This window comes from Saccopteryx bilineata, chromosome 2 (assembly GCF_036850765.1).
Source record: "Saccopteryx bilineata isolate mSacBil1 chromosome 2, mSacBil1_pri_phased_curated, whole genome shotgun sequence".
NCBI classification, from domain to species: domain Eukaryota; kingdom Metazoa; phylum Chordata; class Mammalia; order Chiroptera; family Emballonuridae; genus Saccopteryx; species Saccopteryx bilineata.
The window spans coordinates 179440344-179456918 of record NC_089491.1 but is presented as its reverse complement, the minus strand read 5'-3'; positions in this window follow the sequence as shown (position 1 = coordinate 179456918).

The window sequence follows — 16575 nt, the reverse complement described above, 5'->3', positions numbered from 1 at the left end:
TTTAAGTCAGAAGTTTTCATGCACCTATTAGCATAAATATGAATTATGGTTTTACAGAAGATATATTTTATGTCTCACATAACTTTTTTATGTACACTGACATGCAGTCATAATATTTTTAGCTGTTTTGGAACTTGTTACACTTCAGTTGTGCAACCTCAAGTAATTAACTTAATATCTCTGAGTCTTAATTCCTTATATATAGAATAGGAATAAGAATATCCTTTTAAAACTTTTATAAATATTAAACAAAGGTATAGATATAATATTTAATAATTTTTTTAGTTTATATGTAAGATACCCAACAAATATCAATGTCCTCCCTAACTAGTCTGTGCTTGGATGGACTATATTTCTCCTTATCTCAAAACAATGTGAAAATAAAATTACCTGCCTCATAAAATTATTGTGAAACAATATAAAAACATAGACTCAATAAATAATAGTTGATCATCTTAAGTTTTTATTAATATTGTTACAGAAAGATCAACCCTCAGGTGTTATACAATAGAACATTGCTATATTTGTATATCTACCAATGAAATAACATACTCTGAAATAAAACTGCTAGAATGAAAACTGGATACAATATGATTTCTAGAGTTCTGATCTATAACATTGTAATTAAATAAGAAGAATGGAATCATCTTTAGTGATTTATAAATGTTTAACAATAGTGGTGATGTCAAAGCCCACAGGGATGTGGCATAAAAAATCTAGTTGTAAGTTGTCAGCACATCATTCTGTCATTTGCTTCACGCTAAAGACTATTTTAAAGAAAAAATTTAGTTCTTTTTCTCCCTCAATGATGACACAGATTAGGCACTGATTATCTGCAAAATAAAAAACAGACTGGTAAAAGACAATATTCAACTTCATACCTTTGCTTGGAAAAAAATATATAAACATATTTTTTCAACTTAAAACTATTCCTAGAAAAAATATAATGTTTCCCATCTATTTACACTTACACTTTAGATATTTCAGGCATGTTATTCAAAGACAGAGGGTTGAAATAACATTATTCCAATAGTGATAGTACTTGAATAGTTAAATCATAGTAAAAATACCAATTGTGAAAATATGGCTTTGGTTTTTAATATTCACAATTTAAAAATATTCTGATATTATTGTAAAATGTAGCCCATAGAATATCTAACTAACCAATGTGGTTTGGTTATATATATATATTATAATTTTGATTATAATTGGTTGAAATAGACTTCAATTATTTTTAATTAGTATGACCAAAATTGAGGCAAAGACAGCAGAAACAATCTCATCTGTTATGACATAGCCTCATAGGAATTAGCTTTTTAAAATACAACCTTAGACTTATTTTAAGCACAAACCTGTGTCTAGAAAACCATAACAAAACATATTACTATCATGTAATTAAGGCAATTACCAGTACTTTCAGAAAAACTTTTTTTTTGGAACTTTTCATTATTATCAACTCTAATAATTTACATGTTATTCCCTCTCATCATTTTTCCAGGCACAATGACATCCTTCATAATCTCCTCATTAATAACCATAAGAACTATACCATATTTTTTTCTGGCAACCATATTCACTATTTAGAGCACAATTAAAAGATTTATTGGTAAATTTTATTATTTATATTATATTTTACATGAATATTTGGAATTGCTTCTGAACAATGAGTTAAATAATAGGAATGGTCTAAAATAATGCTAGTCAACCATGAGTTGTTCTTATTGTTTCTTCTAAATCACTGCTTTTGTTTGTAGAGAATACCCACTCTCTTCATAAGACTGCAGATGATGTTAAAAACTATTAATTCCATACCTTTTTCCTGATTTCATAGAAAATATTGGTAGAAAATGTAGGTTTTTTTATTCAATGTTGCCTAAATAATCTGATAAGTAATTTTAGGAAAATGAACTTTATGGAGTGTTGGCTGAGATGAGGCTTAGTTTATATCTCTGCTGTTTCTATAACCCCACCGATATGAAAGGAAGTATGTTTTTAAAGAAATATAAATCCAGTAAGACAAGGAAAATGAGAATATGTGACAGCAGAAGGTAGATGTCAGCAATTTTTTTTTTCAAAGAGAAAGTAGATAACAGAGTGGATGGAGGACGCTTAGGAAACTTGGACCAATATAAGGCAGCCAGAAGGGGCCGGAGAGGCCTGGATGGGTTCTTAGAAGCACAATCTCCTGTGAAGACAAATGTTACACTCTTAATGTACTTTGTAAAACATTTGAGTTTGAGCGTAGGCAGTGCGATATATGTGCTACTTAGCTTAGGTTTAAACCCAGGAACTAAACAAACAAGTCCAAGCTGGGAGTGATCTGCTAAAATACTGATCAAGAATGCACAGTTCAGGACACCAGCCGCAACCTTCCACTAAGAAGCTGCGGACTCAGCAGTGAAATGTCTGGGCCTGAGCCTCATGTCAGCAGGCGGGCGGTTCGTGCTCAGGGGTCTAGCCCACTACAGACTTTTCCTCCGAAAAGTCACAGGGCTCTTAGACTGCAAGTTTTTCCCCAGGTGTGGTTTTGGGCTTTCAGGTGCCCAGTAACAATTTCTGAGGTCCTTGCCTTGCTCTTTCAGCCTTGTTCTTTGGGTCATGCTTCCTTTCTCTCTGCAGAAAGAGTGGGGTGCTGTGATATAGACAGCTCAGATGGGTGCAAAATGGATTGTCATAGTGGCATCATAAGGGTTTCTCTGTTAAAGCGTTATGTATAATGATCTCAGTTATTTATATATTTGGAAGTGGAATATATTTTAAAACACTGAATATCAAATTATACAATTTATATTACAAATCTCATTCCTAAATAAGGGTGTAAAAATAGAAAACAATGGACTTAACATTACAGTATCCTGGAAACATTAATCCAAATCAAGTTAATTTCAGGACTTTCCAGGTACATAATTGCCTTTTATTTTTAAACTTTGACCTAAAAAGTCCATAAACCTCATTTAAGAACAATTGAGTCTTAAAAAAATAATATGGATAATCAAAATTTTTCTTTCAGTTTTTAATATACTAAAAGTTGATTACCATATTTAAAATACAATGAAGAATAATATTCTTTTGTGTACAGTACAAGTTTAAAAACTCTATTGTATATTACTTCACTGGCTCCATTTTCTGGTTTTATATGTGAAAAGTTTTTGGAATAATTTCTAAAATACATTATAATTAAAATAATTGAATAATAATGTAATTTTCAGGAAATAATTCATTGTCAATTTATCTAAACTTGAATTTCTCTGATTTTACTACCCTTTTTAAAAGTATTTTTTGCTCATTAATAACTGTACTTCAAACTAGAATGTTGTTTTAAAAAATATGATTGATGCCCTGGTTTAGCCTAAGTGCTCCAAAAGGGGAATTATGTATTTTAACTTACATAAATAATGGTATAAATTTGTCTCAAGGGAATTTTGGCAATATATATAACCACAATATATATACTAAGGTTTATATTATACTGTTGTTTATGAAAGGAAAGAATGGAAACAGAATGTCTATTTAGACAGATTAAGTTAAGCATAAGGCATCTAAACAATGGAATACTATGTTATAATTTAAAATAAAAAGTTAGGTCTACATTCAGTCTCTGAAAGGACATTCATAATGTTTTGATCATTAAAGAGGACAAAGGATATATTTTATTGTGAAAGCATATATACCAAAATCTTAACATTGATACACTGGGTAATAATATTTTATGTAACTGTTATCTATTTTTTCCTAATTTATATTAAAGTACTCATTTATTTTTAATTTTTTTTTTCAGAGAGTAAGAGAGAGGAACAGATAGATAAGGACAGACAGACAAGAAGGGAGAGAGATGAGAACAATTCTTTGTTGCAGCACCTTATTTGTTCATTGATTACTTTCTCATATGTACCTTGACCAGGGGGCTACAGCAGAGCAAGTGACCCCTTGCTCAAGCCAGTAACCTTTGGGCTCAAGCCAGCAACTGTGGGGTCACATCTATGATCCCACACTCGAGCCAGCAGCCCCACGCTCAAGCTGAGAGCCCATGTTCAAGCCGGCAACCTCAGGTTTTTGAACCTGGGTCCTCCTCATACCAGTCCAATGCTCTATCCACTGTGGCACCACCTGGTTAGGCATAAAATACTCATTTGTTTTTTAAATAATTTAACAAATAAAAACTACGTGCAAAAAAATGAACTTTCTCATAAAGTCCTGATAATTGTGATACTTTCTACAAAGTCATAATAATTTTATACAAAATAGTATGTTTTCTAAAAATTGCTCAAGATTTTACAATGGTTTTTATAAATAGTGCTGATGTATTTGTTAGTGAAAGCAAAAATCCCACTGATTTATTCCAATCCTTTGTTACAGAATAGCTTACAAGTGTAGTGACTACAGCATAAACAAAATTTTGATCATTCCACTTCTTCCAAAAGCCAATGAACCCCTAGTTCCCATCATAAAGTATACTGAACTTACTACTGTTTTACTAACTGACCCTTTTTATTAATGGATAATGGACATAAACAGATTTTAAAAATTTAGATTGAGCTCTTTAAAATATGAATCTTATTCAAATAGCCACAGTATCATGCTATTTAATGACTTTGAGGCCTTTCATTGTATAAGTATTTTTTAAATGGATTATAGTTACCTTGGATATTTGGAGAACTGCCAGAAATTACAGAAAGACAGCTTTGTACTGTTTTGAGAACAGTGAGTTTTAGCCTTTTGTTTGTTTATAGGTTAAGTTGGGAATATGTATCACGAAACCTATAGAACCACTTCACAGAAAATTGTTCTATGCACATATAAAATTATATTTATATACAATTTCAAGTTTTCACAGAGTCCCCTGAACTGCATGTTTTTAATAGAAAAATTAGAATCAGTGGGTAAAACTAAAAGAGAAGCTAGATTTATTCCAAAATTTGAAGGATTTTCTAAGAAAGCAAATTTTCCAATGATTCGTACTTTATTAAATACTCAATGAGGATGATTAGTTATATTCTGAAAAAAGATTGAGTAAAATGGTATAAAAGGAATTCCAACCTCCAAATTGAAGTTTGACAAAATGACCTCGAGGGCACTTTAAGATTTTATCATTGTATTCAAATAAAGATTGTACATTTAATACAATAAGTAAGCTTTAGGAACATGAAAGGGACTAAAATAGCACTGCTGTACTACTCAGTGTCACTATTTTCTTATCACAGAGACTTGGTCTTCCCTTGTCCTTCTTAGGACTTCTGTTTCAAAACAGTGGACTGATCACAAGCATATATCTTTTTTTCATTCCTACTTAAATTTATAGTAAAGATAAAAAAAGAGGTATAAAGTCCACAACAATGAAGATAATGGTAATGACATAGTCAATGGGTAAGAATCATATATTTTGGAAAAAGACAAAAGGGAAAAAGATGAACCAAATATGACACTAAATTACAGACTGGAATAATGGGAAAGGAAACTGCAGGAGACAAAGTCAAGGAGAGATTTAACCTGCTCAAGGAGACACTTGAGTGGCTATAACACTCAGACCTCAAGGTCAGCAGAAAGTAGAAATCTCTTATCATCGCATACAGTCCTCCTCTTACCAGGCACTAACCTCTGAACAAAAATCACAGGATTTTTCTCTTAAAAATTGCATCATCTGTCTCTGGATAACTAACACAATTCTTGGAATGAAAACGTGTAAAGCAGGGGTCGGGAACCTATGGCTCGCAAGCCAGATGAAGCTGTTTTGATGGCTGCATCTGGCTCGCAGACAAATCTTTAATAAAAAAAAAATAACATTAAAAATGTAAAACATTCTCATGTATTAAAATCCATTCATTTCCTACCGCTTATGTTCATGGTTGTGGGTGGCTGGAGCCAATCACAGCTGTCCTCCAGGACAACACCAAATTTTTATTGGATAATGCATAACGTACATGGGTCGTTGTATGGCTCTCACAAAATTTCATTTTAAAATATGTAGCATTTATGGCTCTCTCAGCCAAAAAGTTTCCCGACCCTGACAAAGCTCCCCTTATTCTGGCATTTGGAGGCCTCCTAGTTTAGTCGCTACTCCCCCACCCCTGACTCACTCTATTATGAAGTGTGCTGAACTTAACACATACAAGGCTTTGTATTTATTTCTTTTTAAATGTGAGCAAAATAAAAGCAGTATTCAACATAGTTTGGAGAATATCTGCAACATGATAAAGAAAAACCAATAGTAACATATACTTTGTGTATCATGCTGATAAAAAAACTGTTTATAATCAAATACTTTTTTTCCCCAGGAGACTAAAGAAAATACAGTATCTGAAACCATCAGCCAACATCATATTAAATGGCGTAAAACTGCGAACTTTCCACCTTAAATCAGGAACACGACAGGGTTGTCCACTCTCTCCACTCTTATTTAACGTGGTGCTAGAAGTTCTGGCCAGAGCAATCAGGCAAGACAAAGAAATAAAAGGCATCCATATTGGAAAAGAAAAAGTAAAGGTATCACTGTTTGCTGATGATATGATCCTATTCATCGAAAACCCAAAGGACTCCACAAAAAGATTACTAGAAACAATAACCCAATACAGTAAGGTTGCAGGATACAAAATTAACATACAGAAGTCCATAGCCTTTCTATATGCCAACAAATGAAATATTAGAAAAAGAACTCAAAAAAATAATCCCCTTCACGATTGCAACAAAAAAAATAAAATACCTAGGAATAAACAAAACAAAGAATGTAAAGGACCTATATAACAAAAACTACAAGGCATTGCTAAGAGAAATAGAAAAAGACACAATGAGATGGAAAAATATTCCTTGTTCTTGGATAGGAAGAATAAATATAATTAAAATGGCCATATTACCCAAAGTGTTATAGAAATTTAATGCAATTCCCATCAAAATTCCTAAAACATTTTTTAAAGAAATGGAACAAAAAATCATCAGATTTATATGGAACTATAAAAAACCCCGAATAGCCAAAGCAATCCTAAGGAAAAAGAATGAAGCTGGGGGTATCACAATACCTGACTTCAAACTCTATTATAGGGCCACAATAATCAAAACTGTATGGTATTGGCAGAAAAATAGACACTCAGACCAATGGAACAGAATAGAAAGCCCAGAAATAAAACCACATATTTATGGTCAAAAAATCTTTGATAAAGGGGCCAACAACACAAAATGGAGAAAAGAAAGCCTCTTCAACAAATGGTGTTGGGAAAACTGGAAAGCCACATGCAAAAGAATGAAACTCGACTACAGCCTGTCCCCGTGTACTAAAATTAATTCAAAATGGATCAAAGACCTAAATATAAGATCTGAAATAATAAAGTACATAGAAGAAGACATAGGTACTAAACTCATGGACCTGGGTTTTAAAGAACATTTTATGAATTTGACTCCAATGGCAAGAGAAGTGAAGGCAAAGATAAATGAATGGGACTACATCAGAATAAAAAGTTTTTGCTCAGCAAGAGAAACTGATATCAAAATAAACAGACAGCCAACTAAATGGGAACTGATATTTTCAAACAACAGCTCAGATAAGGGCCTAATATCCAAAATTTACAAAGAACTCATAAAACTCAACAACAAACAAACAAACAATCCAATAAAAAAATGGGAAGAGGACATGAACAGACACTTCTCCCAGGAAGAAATACAAATGGCCAACAGATATATGAAAAGATGCTCAGCTTCATTAGTTATTAGAGAAATGCAAATCAAAACTACAATGAGATACCACCTCACCCCTGTTAGATGAGCTATTATCAACAAGACGGGTAATAGCAAATGTTGGAGAGGCTGTGGAGAAAAAGGAACCCTCATACACTGTTGGTGGGAATGTAAAGTAGTACAACCATTATGAAAGAAAGTATGGTGGTTCCTCAAAAAACTGCAAATAGAACTACCTTATGACCCAGCAATCCCTCTACTGGGTATATACCCCAAAACCTCAGAATCATTGATACGTAAAGACACATGTAGCCCCATGTTCATTGCAGCACTGTTCACAGTGGCCAAGACATGGAAACAACCAGAAAGCCTGTCAATAGGCGACTGGATAAAGAAGATGTGGCACATATACACTATGGAATACTACTCAGCCATAAGAAATGATGACATCAGAACATTTACAGCAAAATGGTGGGATCTTGATAACATTATACGGAGTGAAATAAGTAAATCAGAAAAAAACAAGAACTACATGATTCCATACATTGGTGGAACATAAAAACGAAACTAAGAGACATGGACAAGAGAGTGGTGGTTACCAGGGGTGGGGGGAGGGAGGATGCAGGAGGGAGGGAGGGAGAGAGTTAGGGGGAGGGGGAGGGGCACAGAGAAAACTAGACAGAGGGTGACGGAGGACAATCTGACTCTGGGTGAGGGGTATGCAACATAATTTAATGACAAGATAACCTAGACATGTTTTCTTTGAATATATGTACCCTGAATTATTAATGTCATCCCATTAACATTAATAAAAATTTATTAAAAAAAGAAAAAGAAAATACAGTATCTGTAAAATAAGAATGATGTGCTATGAAAAAAAAACAATATGTGAATTAGGAATTTAAAAACAAATTGAAAGATTATTTAAATCATTAAAAGATGACATATTTAAGAAACTTTCTAGAATGTATAGAAAGATAGATTATATAAAAGATAAAATACAAAAGGACCTATTCAGAACTGGTAACATCTGATTTAAAAGTGATCCCCAGAGTGAACAGCCTCCCTGGGAGCTGACCGGCTGGGCCGGCGACCGGCTCCCTTGGGAGTTCATGCTGCGGCTCGACCGCTCGGCTCCTGGGCCAGCACTTGCAGCAGGCGCCGTGGCGCAGAGAGAGGCCCGGTCTTCACTGCCGCGGAGGGATGTAAGTGCGAGCCGTGATCACACAGGAGGGACCCAGAGGACCCAGCCTGGCAGATGCTCGACCCGTGCCAGCTCCCGGGGCTTGGCAGACCATGGCCGGCCAGAGTCACCCGGTTGCCTTAACAGGCAAGGGAACAAGATGTGAACTGTTTTTCTTCAGCAGAAATAAGAGGCCCTTCCTCCTGCTCCGGCGAAGGGGGACCTGAAGATGGCAGTGGAGTAGGCAGATGCACAGACTCCCCGCTCACACCACCAAACTGGATTATAAACTAATTTATGAACAATCAGCATGAAAAACCAAATCTGGACTACAAGAACAGCTTTCAAAAACCAAGGAACAAAGAAGAAGCCACAACCAACCGGGTAGGAAGCGCCTGAATCTCCCCTGCTTACAGGAACAGAGGGGGTGGGGTGAGGCTGGGCTCTCACTACAAGGAAAAGAACAGTAAATACTGCTCACAGCCACTTGCCTGGTGATCAGGGAATGAGGTGTGTTGAAAGGGCCCGCTTGTCTTCCAAAAAGAAAGGAGAGAGAGAGAGACGGATAGTGAGGGGGAGAGGAATATAGGTGATGACATGAAAAGCTGACTCATTCAGTGCTGGAGGCGGCCATAATTGGGGGAGGGGCTGATCCTTCCACAAAGCAAAATACAAAAGTACTTTCAGTTCACAGAGATACAGACATCTCTCCAGCTCCAATAAGCGCAACAAGACACAGTTGAAAACAAGAAGTGGGAGGAGGGGCAGTAACTCAGGTCTCCATGGAGATCTGAAATACACCTCCCCCTACTGAAGCTGAGAAAGCAACCCGCCCCCAGAGGGATTAACTGGCAGAAGAAGACTTCAGAGCCTCAGGTCACACCCACCACATTCCTGGATACAGTTTCAAATGAGCCCCCTGCTGAGATCAGCAAACAAGACAGTCACCTGTTAAGAAAACAAACAAATCAAGACTTCAAAGCGGCCCAAATCCTAAAGTGGATTACAAATAATAGCTGATGCCAACCCAAGAAGACCTAGAAACAACACAAGTAAAAACTGGAGGCAGTCAACACCAAGCCTAGACTCAACCAGCTCTACAAAGAAAACACCCAAACACCAAGACAAAATGAGAAGACAAAGAAGTGCAATCCAAATGAAACCACAAGAGAAACCTTCAGGAGATAAACTGAGTGATATGAAAATAATCAAACTTCCAGATGCAGAGTTTAAAATAATGATTGTAAGGATGCTTAGGGATCTTAGAACAACAATGGATGGTCATCATGAACACCTAAATAAAGAAATAGCAAGTATAAAAAAGGATACTGAAATATTAAAAAAGAATCAGTTGGAGATGACAAATACAATATCAGAAATTAAGACCATAATGGAAGGAATTAAAAACAGGATGGATACAGCTGAGGATCGAAGAAGCGAGTTGGAGGACAACTGGAATGAAGGCATGAAAGCAGAGAAGAAAAAAGAAAAGGGACTTAAAAAGTCTGAGGAAACTCTTAGAGAGCTCTGTCACAACATAAAGAGAAATAACATCCGCATCATAGGGGTTCCTGAAGAAGAAGAGAAAGAACAAGGGATAGAGGCTTTGTTCAATCATATCATAGCTGAAAACTTTCCTTAATTAATGCAAAAGAAACTCTCACAAATTCAAGAAGCACAGAGAACTCCACTAAAAATAAACCAAAGAAACCTAAACCAAGACACAAAATAATTAAAATATCAAGTGATAAAGAAAAAATATTAAAAGCTGCAAGAGAAAAAAAGGCTATCACCTACAAAGGAGCCCCCATAAAGATGACATCAGACTTCTCAACAGAAACACTTGAAGCCAGAAGGGAATGGCAAGAAATATTCAAAGTAATGCAGAACAAGAACCTACCACCAAGACTACTTTATCCAGGAAGGCTATCATTTAAAATTGAAGGAGAAATAAAAAGCTTCCCAGACCAAAAAGAAAACTCAAGGAATTCATTACAACCAAAGCAATGTTGCAGGAAATGTTAAGGGGCGTGGCGTAAACAGATCAAAGTGGGAAAAGAATATAGCAAAAAAGGAATACAGCTTTAAAGAATAAAATGGCAATAAACAACTACATATCAATAATAACCTTAAAAGTAAATGGATTAAATGATCCAATCAGAAGACATAGGGGCCTGACCAGGCAGTGGCGCAGTAGATAGAGCATCGAACTGGAATGTGGAAGGACCCAGGTTCGAGACCCTGAGGTTGCCAGCTTGAGCGCGGGCTCATCTGGCTTGAGCAAAAAGCTCACCAGTTTGGACCCAAGGCCACTGGCTCTAGCAAGGAGTTACTTGGACTGCTGAAGGCCCCTGGTCAAGGCACATATGAGAAATCAATGAATGAACAAATAAGGTGTCACAACAAAAAACTGATGATTGATGATTCTCATCTCTCTCATCTTAAGCAATCCCCTTAAGATCAGGAACAAGTCAGGGGTGCCCCCTTTCACCACTCTTATTCAACATACTCCTGGAAGTCCTAGCCACAGCAATCAGACAAGAAAAAATGAAAGACATTCAAGTTGGAAAAGAAGAAGTAAAACTATCATTATTTGCAGATGATATGATACTGTATATAGAAAACCCTAAAGTCTCAGTCAAAAAACTACTGGAACTGATAAATGAATTCAGCAAGGTGACAGGATATAAAGTTAATACTCGGAAATCACAGGCATTTTTATACACCAACAATGAACAGTCAGAAAGAGAAATTAAGGAAACAATCCCCTTCACTATTACAACCAAAAAAATAAAGTACCTCAAAGTACATTTAACCAAGGAGACTAAAGATTGGTACTCGGAAAATTATAAAACATTGATAAGAGAAATCAAGGAAGATACAAACAAGTGGAAGCATATACCATGCTCATGATTAGAGCCTGACCTGTGGTGGCGCAGTGGATAAAGCGTCAACCTGGAAATGCTGAGGTCACCAGTTCAAAACCCTGGGATTGCCTGGTCAAGGCACATATGGGATTTGATGCTTCCAGCTCCTCCCCCCCTTCTCTCTCTCTCCTTCTCCTCTCTAAAGAGAATAAATAGAAATTAAAATTTAAAAAAAAACACAACCATGCTCATGGTTAGAAAGAATAAACATCATTAAAATGTCTATATATTACTCAAAGTCATTTATAAATTCAATGCAATACCAGTTAAAATACTAATGACATACTTTAAAGACATAGATTACATATTCCAAAAATTTATATGGAACCAAAAGAGAATATGAATAGCCTCAGCAATCTTAAAAAAGAAGAATAAAGGGGGGAGGTATCACACTTCCTGTTATCAAGCTATACTACAAGGCCATTGTACTCAAAACAGGCTGGTACTGGCATAAGAACAGGCACATAGATCAATGGAACAGAACAAAGAACCCAGAAATAGACCCACAGCTCTATGGACAACTGATATTTGACAAAGGAGATAAGGGCATACAATTGAGTAAAGACAGCCTCTTTAACAAATGGTGTTAGGAAAATTGGACAGCAACCTGCAAAAAAATAAAACTAGACCACCAACTTACACCATTCACAAAAATAAACTCAAAATGGATAAAAGACTTAAATGTAAGGCGTGAAACCATAAGCATCTTAGAAGAAAACATAGGCAGTAAGCTCTCCGACATCTCTCACAACAATATATTTGCTGATTTATCTCCAAGGACAAGGGAAATAAAAGACAGGATAAACAAATGGGACTATATCAAACTAAAAAGCTTTTGCAAAGCCAAAGACAATAAGAACAGAATAAAAAGACAAACTACACAATGGGAGAACATATTTGAAAGTACATCTGATAAAGGGTTAATAACCAAAATTTATAAAGAACTTTTAAATCTCAACACCAGAAAGACAAACAATCCAATCACTGCTAGTGGGAATGCAGACTGGTGTAGCCTCTGTGGAAAACAGTATGTAGATTCCTCAAAAAATTGAAATTTGAACTGCCTTTTGACCCAGCCATCCCACTTTTAGGAATATACCCCAAGGACACCATAGAACGGTTCCAGAAGGAGAAATGCACTCCCATGTTTATAGCAGCATGTTCACAGTAGCAAAGATCTGGAAACAGCCCAAGTGTCCGTCAGAGGACAAGTGTATTAAAAAGCTTTGGTACATATATACTATGGAATACTACTCACCCATAAGAAATGATGGCATTGGATCATTTACAATAACATGGGTGGACCTTGATAACATTATATGGAGTGAATTAAGTAAATCAGAAATAACTCAGAACTATATGAACCCATGCATAGATGGGACATAAAAATGAGACTCAGAGACATGGACAAGAATGTTATGGTAACAGGGAGTGGGGTGGAGGGGTGGGGAGGGGGCAAGGAAGGAGAGGGAGGGGGTGAAGGGAGGGGAGGGGCACAAAGAAAACCAGATAAAAGATAACAGAGGACAATTTGACTTTGAGTGAAGGGTATGCAGCATAATCAAATGTCAAAATAATCTGGAGATGTTTTCTCGGAACATATGTACCCTGATTTATCAATGTCACTGCATTAAAATTAATAAAAATAAGATAAAAAATGATCCCTAAAAAGAATGAAAGATAAAAATTTTAAGTACAAGATAAGTTTAACAATTATTTTTTTAATTAATAAACAATGTTCATAGCTAAAGTTTTCAAGTGCTCAGGACCAGCCTAGACAATAGTAAGCAACTTAACAAGGTTTTCACAAAGTACAGAAATAAAGTGAGTATCAACTCTATCCTGAAGTTCTTGAGAGGTCACCAAAAATAACAAATATGTACATGACTAGGTCTAATATGGCTGGGAATTCAGTATTACAGGAGAGTAAGGTTAATGATTCTAGAAAAAGGGACAGCACATGACAAGCACTGATATGGACAGATGAAAACTTCCAGTTGACTTATAGTGATCATTAAGATATTTTTAAATTAATTTTAATGGGGTGACATTGATAAATCAGGGTACATATGTTCAGAGAAAACATCTCCAGATTATTTTGACATTTGATTATGTTGCATACCCCTCACCCAATGTCAAATTGTATTCCGTCACCTTCTATCTGGTTTTCTTTGTGTCCCTCTTCTTTCCCCAGCTCACCCTCTCCTTCCTTCCCCTCCATTACCACCACATTCTTGTCCATGTTTCTGAGTCTCATTTTTATGTCCCACCTATGTATGGATTCATATAGTTCTTAGTTTTTCTGATTTACTTATTTTACTCTGTATAATGTTACCAAGGTCCATCCATGTTTTTGTTAATGATCTGATGTCATCATTTCTTATGGCTAAGTAGTATTCCATAGTATATATGTACCAAAGCTTTTTAACCCAATTGTACACTGATGGACAGTTGGGTTGTTTCCAGATCTTTGCTATTGTGAACAATGCTGCCATAAACATGGAGGTGCATTTCTCCTTCTGAAACAGTGCTATGGTGTTCTTGGGGTATATTCCTAAAAGTGGGATAACTGGGTCAAAAAGCAGTACCATTTTTAATTTTTTGAGGAATCTACATACTGTTTTCCACAGTGGCTGTCCCAGTCTGCATTCCCACCAGCAGTGCAGGAGGGTTCCCTTTTCTCCACATCCTCGCTAGCACTTATTCTGTGTTGTTTTGTTGATAAGCACCATTCTGACTGGTGTGAGGTGATATCTCATTGTGGCTTTAATTTGCATTTCTCTAATGATTAGTGATGTTGAGCATATTTTCATATGTATGTCTGTATGTCCTCTTTGGAGAAGTGTTTATTTATTTTTGTGCCCATTTCTTGATTGGATTGTTTGTCTTCCTGGGGTTGAGTTTTACAAGTTCTTTATAAATTTTGGTTATTAACCCCTTATCAGAGAGGTTTTGTCAAATATTTTTATCCATTGTGTAGTTTGTCTTTTTATTCTGTCCTTATTGTTTTTAGGTGTGCAAGAGCTTTTTAGTTTGATATAGTCCCATTTGTTTATCTTGTCTTTTACTTCACTTGCTCATGGAGATAAATCTATAAATATATTGCTGCGAGAGATGTTGGAGAGCTTACCACCTATGTTTTCTTCGAAGATGCTCATGGTTTCATGGATTACATTTAAGTCTTTTATCCATTTTGAGTTTATTTCTGTGAATGGTGTAAGTTCATGGTCTAGTTTCTTTTTTTTTTTTTGCAGGTAGATGTCCAATTTTCCCAACACCATTTGTTAAAGAGGCTGTCTTTACTCCATTGTATGCTCTTACCTCCTTTGTCAAATATCAGTTGTTTATAGAGCTGTGGGTTTATTTCTGGGTACTCTGTTCTGTTCCATTGATCTATGTGCCTGTTCTTATGCCAGTACCAGGCTGTTTTGAGCACAATGACCTTGTAGTATAACTTCATATTGGGAAGCTTTATTCTTTTTTATCAAGATTGCAGAAGCTATTCGTGTTATTTTTTGGTTCCATATAAATTTTTGGAATATGTGTTCTATATCTTTGAAGTATGTCATTGGTATTTTAATTGGTATTGCATTGAATTTATAAATTGCTTTGGGTAAAGTAGACATTTTAATGATGTTTATTCCTCCTAACCATGAGCACGGTATATGCTTCCACGTGTTTGTATCTTCCTTGATTTCTTTTATCAATGTTGTATAATTTTTCAAGTACAAGTCTTTAATGTTCTTGGTTAAATTTACTCCCAGAGGCCCTGGCCGGTTGGCTCAGCGGTAGAGCGTCGGCCTGGCGTGCAGGGGACCTGGGTTTTATTCCCGGCCAGGGCACATAGGAGAAGTGTTCATTTGTTCTCCACCCCCCTTCCTCTCTTTCTCTCTCTTCCCCTCCTGCAGCAGAGGCTCCATTGGAGCAAAGATGGCCCGGGCGCTGGGGATGGCTCCTTGGCCTCTGCCCCAGGTGCTAGAGTGGCTCTGGGTGCAGCAGAGCGACGCCCCAGAGGGGCAGAGCATCGCCCCCTGGTGGGCAGAGCTCGCCCCTGGTGGGCGTGCTGGGTGGATCCCGGTCGGGCGCATGCAGGAGTCTGTCTGACTGTCTATCCCCGTTTCCAGCTTCAGAAAAATACAAAAATACAAAAAAAGAAAAAAAAAATTTACTCCCAGATACTTTATTTTTTAGGTTGAAATAGTGAAGGAGATTGTCTTCTTAATTTCTTTTTATAACTGTTCATTGTTGGTGTATAAAAATTCTTCTGATTTCTGAGTATTAATTTTATATCCTGCCACCTTGCTGAATTCATTTATCAGGTCCAGTAGTTTTTTGACTGAGACTTTAGGGTTTTCTATATACAATATCATATCATCTGCAAATAATGATAGTTTTACTTCTTCTTTTTCAATTTGGATGCCTTTTATTTCTTCTTGTTGTCTGATTGCTGTGGCTAGGACTTCCAGGACAATGTTGAATAAAAGTGGTGAAAGGGGGCACCCCTGCCTTGTTCTTGATATTAAAGGGATTGCTTTTAATTTTTGCTCATTGAGTATGATGTTGGCTGTGCGTTTGTCATAGATGGCCTTTATCATGTTGAGGTATGTTCCCTGTATTCCCACTTTGCTGAGAGTTTTGATCATGAATGGGTGCTGGATTTTATCAAATGCTTTTTCTGCATCTATTGAAATTATCATGTGGTTGTTCTCCTTTCTTCTGTTTATGAGATGAATAACATTGATTGATTTGCAAATATTGTACCAGCCTTGCCTCCCCAGAATAAATTCCACTTGATCATGATGT